This window comes from Stegastes partitus, unplaced genomic scaffold, assembly GCF_000690725.1.
Source record: "Stegastes partitus isolate 25-593 unplaced genomic scaffold, Stegastes_partitus-1.0.2 Scaffold118, whole genome shotgun sequence".
Classification (NCBI taxonomy): domain Eukaryota; kingdom Metazoa; phylum Chordata; class Actinopteri; family Pomacentridae; genus Stegastes; species Stegastes partitus.
In genome coordinates this window covers 87,685-99,939 of record NW_007577849.1, presented here as the reverse complement: position 1 = coordinate 99,939, position 12,255 = coordinate 87,685, and positions in this window count along the sequence as shown.

Below are 12,255 nucleotides of genomic sequence, written 5' to 3'. Positions count from 1 at the left end.
ACGACAAAAACATCACAGTATATGCGCTGTCTAATGGGGAAAAAAACTTAACATGATTCCAATTGAAATGTATTGGTTTGAATTTCGTGCACGAAAAAGTCAGGCAAATGAAGGGCGCAAGTTGCCATGAGACTGGGTTGGCCGAGTTCATCACTGCTCAGGTCAAATCTGTTTCGGCTGTAGAAATGAAGAGTTCATTTGCAAAAACTGATAACTCAATTTGTGTACATTTTCAGAAAACTTGTTTTTTTGTTGTTTGAGATAATATCAATCAAACTGAAGTTGAGTGGCTTTGACTCAGTAGAAATGACATGACAAAAATAGAGGTAACTTATGTTTGATTGATATTGTCTCAGGTAGACGATGGGAAAGTGGGTTTTCTGAAGGTTTGTGAAGATGGAATTATCTGTTTTAGCAAACAAACTCTTCAAATACTCCTAAAAACTGCCTGTACACTGAACAACAGTGGAAAAAGATGCAAAAAGAGTAAATTACTTCATGCAAACACAGTAAATCTAAAGGCGGTTAGCAGGGACAAATCAGGACGCTGACATGAACATTTCTGAATGTCTGCTAAATGTTGGTGATTTACCTACTTTAAATCTGCGGGGTCGCTTGTAAAATCACCCCCAGAAAGCAATAAAGCTTTAAGTTGATCTATAATTTGTAGGGATGTCGAATTCAAGTTTTTTTTTTGTTTTTTAAATCAGAGCTCTTTAATCTTACTATCTGCCAATTCCCAATAGTTTTCTTAGACACAGTTTTTCACAACTGGCAAAACACATTTTACCTTTAACCCTTTTACTCAAACTATAAACACAAAACTCAGTTTTCATGCGACATTCACAAAACCCCTGACTCTTCTCGCAAAATCACCTCTTATCAGTGTTATCTCAGCTCAAAGCTGAACAGTGTCTTCAAATCAAACAGTCATTCATTACACATATCAAAAAATGGACAACCGTGTTCAGGGTATGTAGCTTGAGTATAGATGTTTTAGCATTTATATGTCATTTAGTAGATGCAAAGAAACTATTCACACCCTTGAAATGTATTGGTTTGAATTTCGTGCTGCCTGGGGAACACAAAAAAGTGGGGCAAATTATGTTCCAGGACACAAAACAACAGATTAAGTTTTGTGACTATTTCACAAATTGCCGTGAGACTGGGTTGGTCTGTCTGTCCACCTGGAACAATGTCATCCCCTCCAACTGTATGACCATCTGGGATGGTGTCATGGAGCCATGTTTCTGTAAAAGCAAACACACAGCAGTCTTTCCTCTTTCTGCGGGTTTCTCCCAGCAGACGGAGCTCGTCCAGGTTGTTGTTGAGGGAGCAGACATTAGAGAGTAGGAGCGACAGTACTGCTGGTCTGGAGGGGTTAGCCTTTAGCCTAGCACGGATCCCGGCTCGCTTCCTCCTCCTTTGTTTACGTTCGTACTGTTTGAGCTTCCTTCTCTCTTGGGGAACTGCCCGTGTAGTCTCCGATTGTACTCCTTGTTAGTGTAGTATGTCTAAATCACATCCAAGCACTGCAAGTTTAGCAACGCTCATTGCCCTGATGTTCAGCAAAGCCTCTCTGCTGTAAGTTTTGCGGAATGAACGTCTGGGATAGGCAAGACACTCAAAACATTCCCTTTTGTTGTCTCCTGAAGGGGCTGCTGTGTCTATGCGTGCTGCCATTTCCCCATTCCACCAAGACTAGTCAGAGTTGTTATTGAGATATCTATAACGTCATTCTGACTTGTCAAAACAATAGTTAGAGATAGCAAGGTTAGAATATTAGCTTCAGAGATGTCAAATGTCCTTATGTCTTATCTAAATTGTTGTATGACGCTGCTCATACATGACTTCCTGTTGCATAGCAGTCCAGCAGAGCATTTGGACAATGTTAGTAGTTGCTGTTGTTGATAAGATCTTTAGAAAATGCTGTGAAGTAGAAAGAACTTATCAGAATAGTTTGTGGAGAGCTACAGCTTCGTTCGTTAGAGACTTCAGGTCAAAATTAACTGCAGACAAAGTTCAACCAATGCAGAGCCTCATCCTCAGGCGGCTCTGACATGGTGGTAAAACAGCTTGTCACATGTGGTTATGGTTGCACTGCCACAGTGTGTTTGAAGAGCAAGTTACCACTGCCTGCAATTTGCCATTTTCTACTCAAGTAACTACAGATATGTGCAATGTCACTGCCTGATCAAAACTCCAATTTAAGATATCTATAATTATACAGTTCATTTTTAAGTCATTCTGTCAAGTTAAAACTTAGTTCAAGACTTTTAAAAGGACAGTAGATATGGTGAATAGAGGAGAATTAAATACACTACTCACAATTAGTTAGGGATATTGTTATTTACATGAGTGCTTTTCCTATTTGGTCTGAATTTTAATGAAATAAGTAAAAGTTCCCTTTGATATTACTAATAATGAATGAGAAGAAACCATTTTCATTAGTTTAATATTTATTACCCCCAAAATTTAAACAATAACAAGGATAGCCTCAAATAACAAAAACTAACAATGTCAGTAGCGGGTGTTTCCACCATTTGCCGCAATGACAGCTTGACAACGACATCTCATGCTCCTCACTAGCCTCATGATGTTGTTCTGAGGCAATGCGTTCCACTCTTCCACAAGTGCTACATGCAGTTCTGCCAGGTCACGTGGGGGTGGAGTACGGTCATCCAGTCTCTGCTTCAGCTGGTCCCAGACCTGCTCTATGGGGTTCAGGTCAGGGGACATTGCTGGCCATACCATATGAGGCACTCCGACTTCCTGTAATCGAGTTATGACAATTCTGGCACGATGTGGTGGAGCATTGTCATCCATGAACAGAAAGTTGGGGGTGTGCTGGCGGAATTGGAGGATGATGATGGGTTCTATGATGTCTCTGAGGTAGGAACGTGCAGTGACTGAGCCATCTACAAAAACCAAATCTGTTTTGCGCTGGCTGGTGATGCCTGCCCAGACTGTTGCACCTCCTCCACCAAAGCGAACCCTGGGGACCATGTTAACCTCGGCATATCGCTCACCTCGCCTTCTCCAGCAACGCTGACGACCATCATTTCTGTGCAAGGCGACTCGACACTCATCAGTGAACAGGACAGTAGACCACTGCTGCATTGTCCAGGTCACATGGTCTTGTGCCCACTGCAAACGTTCACGGCGGTGTCTTGGTGTCAGTGTAGCCACCTGCAACGGTCATCTGGCATTCAAGCCAAAGCGGTGGAGTCGGTTGCGAATGGTTTGTCTGGAAACCCTAGTACCCCTCACATCTAGTAAACGGGCCTGCAGCTCTGTGGCACTTGCATAGCGATGTCTGAGTGCATAGGTCCTGAGGTACTGGTCATCGTTGCGGTCGGTCACTCTTGGGGCCCCACTCCTGGGTCTGTCACGAACTGTACCAGTAGTTCTGTGTCTTGATAAAAGTCTGCTGATGACACTCTGAGACACACCAAGTTCATGAGCAACATCAGACTGCCTGCCACCGACTTGAAGGTGTGCTATGGCCAGGTGACGCTGCTTGTCCGTTAAGTGATGTCGTGTGTTCATGGCTTTTTGAACGATGAACTTGAAATGACTTACTGATTATACCAGCTTTTTATACCCACAGAATGTTGAAACCGGTTCCACATTGAAAAGGGTTGTCTTTTAGTTGTTTGGTATTGGCCCCAATATGTAAGGCACACTGTACACAGTGAGACCATTACATGGAAAACACAAAATGAGGTGTGTCTATCACCCCAATACAATAGCCTCCCTGTCCCAGAAATCTCTGAAGTGAAACAAAGACTGTATGTATAAAATCCACTGAGTCTCTCACAATATCCCTAACTTATTGTGAGTAGTGTATATCTAGAAATGAATTTTGACAAGTCAGAATTAATTGGTAGATATCTGAAACTGCTATTACAATGAGTCATAGTTCAGTGTAATTGTAGATATCTAGTGAGAGACCTCATACACATGACTAGTAAAACTGTAATTTGTTCTAGGAAGAATGATGAATGATGTGGAAATCTGCAGTACATATTCAGTGTAGTTACTAAATGTTAAAAAGGCTTTCCATGAACATCTCAGGTCTTCATTTCTGTTTGAACATGGATGTTCACAGGTAAGACAAAGAGATGTACAAGGATAATGTTAAGTTATCCAAAAGACTTTGTTGAAAAAAATCTATGAAATTGAAGTCTGTTTGAAGAGACCAGTAGACAGATGAGGCAAGACTTAGACTGTTATAAAAAAAATAGGGCTGTAGCAGGATTTTATTAAATACTGAGGTCATATTTATGTCAAACAACTATTTTAAACAGTTAAATGGTGGGATTAAGTTTTTTGTCTGCCTATGCTGTTATAAACCCTTCTCCACACTGCCAGGACAGCTCTCCGTGAGAAAGACTAAATCCCTTAATTTTATTTAAGTGTATATGTGTTTGTTATATAATAGAAACAACATTTAGAGACTTCTAGTCATCTCCTGAAATACCACACATCTTAAGCATGACAGTGTTTGGTTGCAGGAGTAATCTGCTGGTAATGAGGCTCTCAGTGGTGTGTGTGTGTGTGTGTGTGTGTCATCTTTTACATTTCTTTTTATATAATTTTTCCTTTTTCTTTAGCTGACACCCCCACTCATCCGGCTTCACCTTCTGCTACAGTGCGTGTGTTCATATCCCCTGAATGTATGTATTTGCGTGCAAACATAGATGGATCTATGTTTTCTATCTGTGTTGGGCAGGGTTTAACTGAATTAAGATGACTGAGGCTGGTGCTCTTCCCAATCGCCCCAGATTGGGCTTTTGGAGTGAAAATCCTCCAGGGAAGCACTAATCCCTGACTGTCGGGAGCAATTTTTATTCCGTAAGCAAAGCTTTCTCGCTCTATCTCTCTCTTGCTTGCTCCCTCTCTTGCTCCATCGCTCTATTTATAGCCCTCTTAAGCTGCTCTACGTTCCACTGTTTACATTTAGAGCCCCCACTCTTTAGATTTAGAGCACCCCCCCACCACCTCTTACTCCCAGTCCTCCCTTACTTCCCCCGCAGAAGAATTAAAAGCAGGAAATCTCTATTGACTAGCATGCTCACATAAAGTAGGGGATGAGATGGACAGATAGAGAGATTATGAGGAAGAGAGCGAGACTGATAGAGGTAGAGAGAGGAGGAGGAAAGACAAAGACGAGGGAGATGTGAAGTGACAAGCAGATCCGAATGTGTATTCCAGGCGGTCAGGCAAGCTGTCTGTGTTTGAGAAGACAGATTGTGATAGAAAAGAGGAAGAGGCTGTGTTTTGAAGGGAAAGGGAGGCAAGAATTGTGTGTGTTTTTGGAACATGATATGGATGATGCAGATTTTTTTCAGTTGAGAGACAAAAACAGGGACTTGTGACTTCCTGTTACTTTATCCAGGAATTTATGGGTTTAAATGGAGGAATTTAGAAATTTTGGGAAATATGCGTATTTGCTTCCATGCAGAGTTAAATGAGGAGATTCATACCACCCCCACGCTTGATACCACAAGCAGGTGGTTAGCTAAGCTTAACATAAAGGATGGAAACACAGGGACACAGCCAGCCCGGCTCAGTCCAAAGATAACACAAGCCGCATTTTCACCATAACTATGTTCCTTCAGCTGTTTGTTAGTAGCATTTCTTTTAATGTCTAAAGCCCCACAGCTTAGGCAAATTATTCAGCTGACGTTTTGCAAAACGAGAGCTCTTATATGAAGACGTTTCAGCATGTGAGCCTAACAAAACTCTGACAACCTTAATGGAATTTTAAGGTAGGCCTTCTCAGCGTGGATCTGCATCACAAGTTTCTGCTGGATGTCTTCCTCTGCATTGATGCTTAAGAATTAGTGGTGTTACGTCTGTGAACAATACGTTTATGTGGAGTCACTTACAGGACACTCACATTCACTTCCCTGCACACACAGATTAATTCTTTTCATTCTTCTACTAGCCTTGTCAAACATGTGACTTTAAAGCTACTTCCCTTGTCGACCATGGCCAGTGAAAGTCAGCGAAGCTTGAAAGGTCGTGGTGTAAGCGAGCATCCAGTGGGGGAGATAATATTCAACACGCCAACCTTTTTTTTTTTTATTATTATTAAACGCAGTTCCAATGCAGTGATTCTCATGACATGATGACTTTGACATCAACTACAGAATCCCAAACAGATAAAGATGTGCCATAATTAAGTTATCTGTGAAATCTATTCAATCCTTGCTGGAGAAGCACTTTGTCTGCAATGACAACTTCTGAATCTTCCTATATGAAGAAACTCTTCACTCACAATGGGAAAGTGAGATTTTGTTCCCGTCTGCTAAATAGACTGTCTTTACATGTTGAAGATTCCAGGGGAACCAGGGGAACTTTCATCTTCAGTTTCCTTCATAAATATAGTATCGGCTTTAAGTGTGATGACTGACTGGACCATTCCAACCACTTAATATTCTTCCTCTGGAACCAATTGCAAGTGTCCTTTGCAGTATGTTCTGGATCATCGCCCCGCTAGAAGGTTTACCCACGTCTCATCCTTATCATCTAGTGGATTGCAACTGAGTCATCTCAAGAATATCGTGGTTCATGACTCCATTCCTCTTCCCTTTAATAGTATGGATTCTGCCAGTACCACGAGAAGAGAGCCATACCATAATGTTTCCACCTCCAAATTTCACTGTTGGTATTGTATTTTTATGGTCGTATGATCTTATATAGTACCTTTTAACCTTAGCTGGGTTCTACATGAAGAAACATTGTGACTGCCATTTACCCATTCACACACACTAAAAGCAGAAAGCAGAGCTTGCTTTCTTACCTGTCAAAGAGAGAAACTCGAAGAGGTTGAGGATAGAACTGACAACCTTACGATTAGTGGATAAATAGTTCTAACATGGTGGATGAACTCATGGTGCTCAACATAAAAGTTCAGTAAGATGATGAGCATGCTCTTGGTCGTGCTGCTGATCTGACGTGCCATCTTTGTTCTTGACAGCCCTTCCACTGTAAACGCCGCTGTAGAACCAATTCTCATCACCATTGATGATTCTTGTCGTGAGGGCTGGATTTGTCTGACACATGATTTGACTGAATTGACTGATTACATTTGATTTGATAATTTGATGTTTGATCTCTGTGCCAGTTTGAGGTCAATGATGAAGTCACAAATCCACTCCTGTAGGTGTGCAAGCGTGGCAGGTGGGCTGCCAACAGTGTACTGCTGCACAAGAAGACTACTTTGAAAGGGGTGGTACTTTTTGTAGGCACAGTCTCAGAACTCCTTGATTGCACCTCACACACATAAACAAATGAACAAAAACACCACACCACCCATGTGTTGGTCCATCTCTCTGTAATGTCTCACCTACATTCTCTGTCTGTGGGCTCTGAGCCTCAAGTCTACTCATTCCTACCGAAGACGTAAATATTCAAAAACACGTCAAAAATATATTACTTTTAAAAAGACAGACATTTCGTGAACTGCCTGCACACTGTAGCCCTATAAAGAAAACACCCAAACAGGAGGACTATTTTCTCAGGTAGATTAATGCACATTTGGTGCTTTTTAGAGGGATTGGGGAAGCAAGATGATGTATAAGGGACTGCTCGAAGAACACAACAAAGAACCCAAAGCATTTTCCTGGACTCTGAACCAACCATATTCCAATCTGATCAAGCATCAGCAGAATGTATAGGAACAAACTCAATCCATTGAGGCTCCACCCACAACCTACAGGACCCAAAGAATCCAGTGCAAACATCCATGCATGAGGTTGTGTGGAGTTCATACTTTGACCTCCACAATATTAGGAAGGTGGTTTTGCTGTTATGACTGATCCACGTATATAGTAGTCATTCAAAATAATCTGACATATATTTTTTTTAAAACTCCACAGGAGGAACACAAAAATAGAACCCCCATTTTAACTTCAACATTGTTTTGCCACGTCTCTCATTGTCCCAGTTCTTTCCTTTGCCTTTGTGTTTGTTTTAGTGGAGGTCAGCTTGCCCCCTACAGCTGAGGAGTAGCAGTTTAAGGCAGCAGCTAACATTTAGCTCATTATGTAAATGCTAATCATCAGTTGTAGCACAGACCCTGGGGCTTTAGAGATGCTCAGACACAACTAAGGCTGGCAAACCAGCATGTTGCATTAACAATTCTAGTGCAAAAAACAGACCGATTTATGGATCACAAAGATCCACTGTGCTCAGTTTTGTTCCTCGTACGCACTAAAGCAGCAGTGATGTAAACTAGTTATGTCATTTAATGTGATGGAGCAGCCTCGTCCTCTGTGTATTTTACACTCAGCTGAGGCATGCTTCCACTTGTGTTTCCTGCCCAGTGTCAATAATCAGATGTGGTGCTCACAGCTGCTCTTGCCGTGAGTGTGTCTCTGTGTGTGTTCAGGAGAAAACAGAGGAATATAGTTCAGTGTTTGGACTGTGACACAGTTGTGCTGGCTGCAGCAGATTCAAAATAAAACTGTTCCTTTTTTTTCAGTGAGGGCATTTTGTTCAAATTGACCAAACAAAACTACAGAGCTGTTGTTGTCTTGCTGTATTGTTCAAAAATGTGAGGATCTGCTGTTGACCCAGTTTGGAGACACCCTGAAAGATACAAATGGTTTTACATGTATTACTCAGCCCTGTAACTCAGGGAATTATTTCTCACTGGGCGAATCCACAATTTATATCCAGTGCCAGTGTCTGTCAGCAAGCCCCATAAACTATGCAGTTAGTTTTGGGTGTTAAATTACAGATGGTTCCATCTTAAAAATGATTAATCACACAGGGTTTTTGGCAGCCATACATAATCTGGCTGCAGTCATTGCTGACAACTTCAGTGGAAAAATGCCTTTATAGGAAAGTTTGTTGGATTCAAGGCCGGATTTGTGTTTGATTTTGTCTCATGAAAGAAGATGTGGAAGATTGGTGTTTGATAGAACTGGGGGAAAAAATGTTTAAAAAAATACACAAGACCTTAGAGAACTGGCAGGCTTTTGGGTTATTTGTTGAAATCTGATGATCAGGTAGGGATTAATATACATAATTCAGTTTGATAGCTGAACAGCACAGGGTTAATCATCACAGTTAGGAGCTTCAGTACCTCTGTACAGCAGCAGTGTATCTGGCGCTCTACAGTGTGGCTCAGCTGTCCATGTAGCACCCACTCATTAGCTCCCCCTCTGCCAGCTGAGAGCTCTGATCTGCAGTCATTGATTGGGATCAATAATTCACACTGCCACTTTAATATTTGATGTGTGTAGCTATAATCTGCTGGGGATAAGTGCCAGTGTTAAGTTGGAACTGCACACAGCTCCCAGTGATAATGAGTATTTGTGATTATGTCCCCAGCTCTCCCTCTCTTTCAGTGTCACCGAGCCGCTGCTGAATATTTGATGTGTCAGGTTGATTGGGAAGTCGACCCCAGATCGCGGTGACCGGGGGTTTCTTCATCTCTCTACTCCGCTCCTGCATTGATCACAATGGCCACCTGCTTCTCCCTCATCTGAAAATAATGAAACTATTGAACCACACTCCCAGAACAGGTAGTACAAGAGAAAACACTTTTAACTCTTGTTAACATCAGGACTGGGAGAGCTGAAACCTTCACTGCTTTACTAATTTCTTAGCCTCTTTTTGGATTTTGGTTCAAAGAAAGATTCTCACGGTGAAGGAAGGATTTTAACATTAAAGTTTACAAATTTACTCTCATTCTAATGCCTGTAAATATTCTCCGCTATCCAGTTAAAGTCAAATGCCATGAGACTTCAATTTTTTTCTGTATTCTTGACATTCTCTCAACAATAGCTGTCTCCGGGGTGCCCCTATAGCCCACCAGGTTGCCAAGGTAAATGATCATTTAAAGCACTGATTAACTTAACAGGGCTGCATGGTGGATTGGTGGTTAGCACCATTGCCCTACAGCTAGAAGAGCCACAGCTAGAAGTTCACATACCGGCTAGGACGCCTGGGATCTTTCTGTGTGGAGCATGTTCTCCCTGTGCAGCATTGACTGTCATTGGGCTCTCTGGCTTCCTGCACAGTCCAGAAACCTGCTGAGGTAAGTGGTAACTCTAAATTGTCCGTAGGTGTGAATGTGCTAGTTTGTCTCTTTGTGTAGCACTGTGATGGACAGGCTACCTGTCCAGGGTGTCCCATGCTTTCACCCTGAGTCGGTTGGAATAGACTCTCTCTTTTAAAAATAGTTATATCCACATTTTAGTAATTTTAGGAGCCAAAAGTATTAAGACAACTTATCAAGTACAAAAGCACTGAAAAGCTGGATTGTTTTCAGTCAGTGAGAGACAGTAGCAGCCACTCCCATGGTGAAGCTCTGTCTGTTGTGTACTGCAACCAGCTTCATTTCTTGCTTTTTTTGGAGGCTGTTCACCTTTATGAGTTGAAATACATTCTTAGTTGGGGTTACGGTATTTGTTAGTGCCTTCCAGAATACATATAACCAGGACAATAATGGTTTGGCATGAGATTCAGTGTTTGTATTAGTTTGTACAAAAATTCACAGCATAAAATTTGATCAATTATGTTGTTTTTGGCTACCATTAGCCAAAAGGAGATGGAGTCACAACTTGGGCAACAGGTTAAATATCTTTTTATTTTATTATGCAGTGAAGTTTTTGTTTGTCTTTTTACCCAAATTACTTGAAGCATCTGGATTTATCTTTAGAACAGTGGTAGGTGTAATGAACCCTCTGTAACTTAAATGTACAGCAATACATGAAAGGTACAAATTGTGCTAAAGTTTAAGCGTAAGAAAGGATCGCACGTTATAAACAATTATATGTCTGCCTGTTTCCTCCTAAGGCAGGTTGGTGGCTTCTTAAGGAGAACATTATTTCCTGGACAAGATAAATTTGGGTTTCTTTAAGAGTTTACCAAAAGACCGCCAGTGTGATTTTACTGGTGAAGGCAGCCTCAAAATGAATGGAAACACCTTCAGTCACACTTAATACTGCTACTCATCCACTTTTTTATGGACAGCAGTGTAACTTGCAGTGTAATTCTCAAATGAGCAGCTTAAAATATTTTATTTTCAGATTTACGTTCATCATTTTTATCTTGCTGTGACTCACTTTTGGTGTCAGCCACAACGCAGTACCAAAGATGTGCTGGTGCATCGACAAATGGTTGAAAATCCATGTGTATGGGTTTGTATGCAGATTTTAGATTACAGTTGCCTCATGTCTCTATAGCACATAAAGTGAGTATATATGATGGCGTGTGACGTGTGGTTGAGGCAATCTGTGTGAGTCAAATCCGTTTACCTTCTACTTGAGAGAAATTGTGCGCTGTATTCCACCAGGATGACCCTAATCCTACTTTACACTCCACTATGACTACACGCTCCTAAAAGCAATGGCAGGGAAGAAAGTCATTAGGTCGATGATGGCTGCTCTACAGAGAATTATTATTGTCATTATCTGCCATATGGAGAAGTGTTACATAGGCACTGTGGCTCAGAGGTGTCAGGAGAATCAAAAGCTTCCTTTTTCTTTCTAAACACCAGACATTGTTGATTTCAGTTAGTCTGTTTAATCTTTTACCCCCTTCAGTATTAGATTAAAGTGTTTTTCTGTGAGTGTCTTGACAAGCTGATTTTATCATTCACTTGGATTCATTTGGAATTCTATCCATTCGGGATTGCATTCATATTTTAATCGTGTTCATGTAGGCTAAAACTTCCCTCTCAAGCACTCGGAGGGAAATTCAGAAGAAAAAAAAAAAACAACACACTGACAATCTGGTAGGCTTTTTTTTTTTTAACTTTCAAAGACACAACTGGTGCCATATGAAAGGCTGCAGAAACTGTATGTGTTTGCACCTGTGTGTGTGTGTGTGTGTGTGTGTGTGTGTGTGTGTGCGTGTGCGTGTTTAAAAATGATAGTTGCATTGGAAATGTTTTCCAGCTTCCCTTCGATGTCTCTTGCTGAGGGAGATGAGAGGAGCTGACACACAGAATTAAAAATATCTCTCAATAACACTCCCACACACACACTGCAACCCAAGAGGCCACACACACAGATACGTTTACACGCACACACAAACGCACAACCTACTGCTGAACACTCTTTTTCTGTGTCTCTCATCTTTTTCATTTCCCCTCCTGTGCATATGGATGCATACGTACAATCTGCTGTCTGTTGTGTTCTTTAGAAAGACATTACAGCATAAACGTGTAAAAGAGATCCTTTGATGATTTTATTAGAATTTTGACCTCATTTTTTTTTGCACTTTCATACA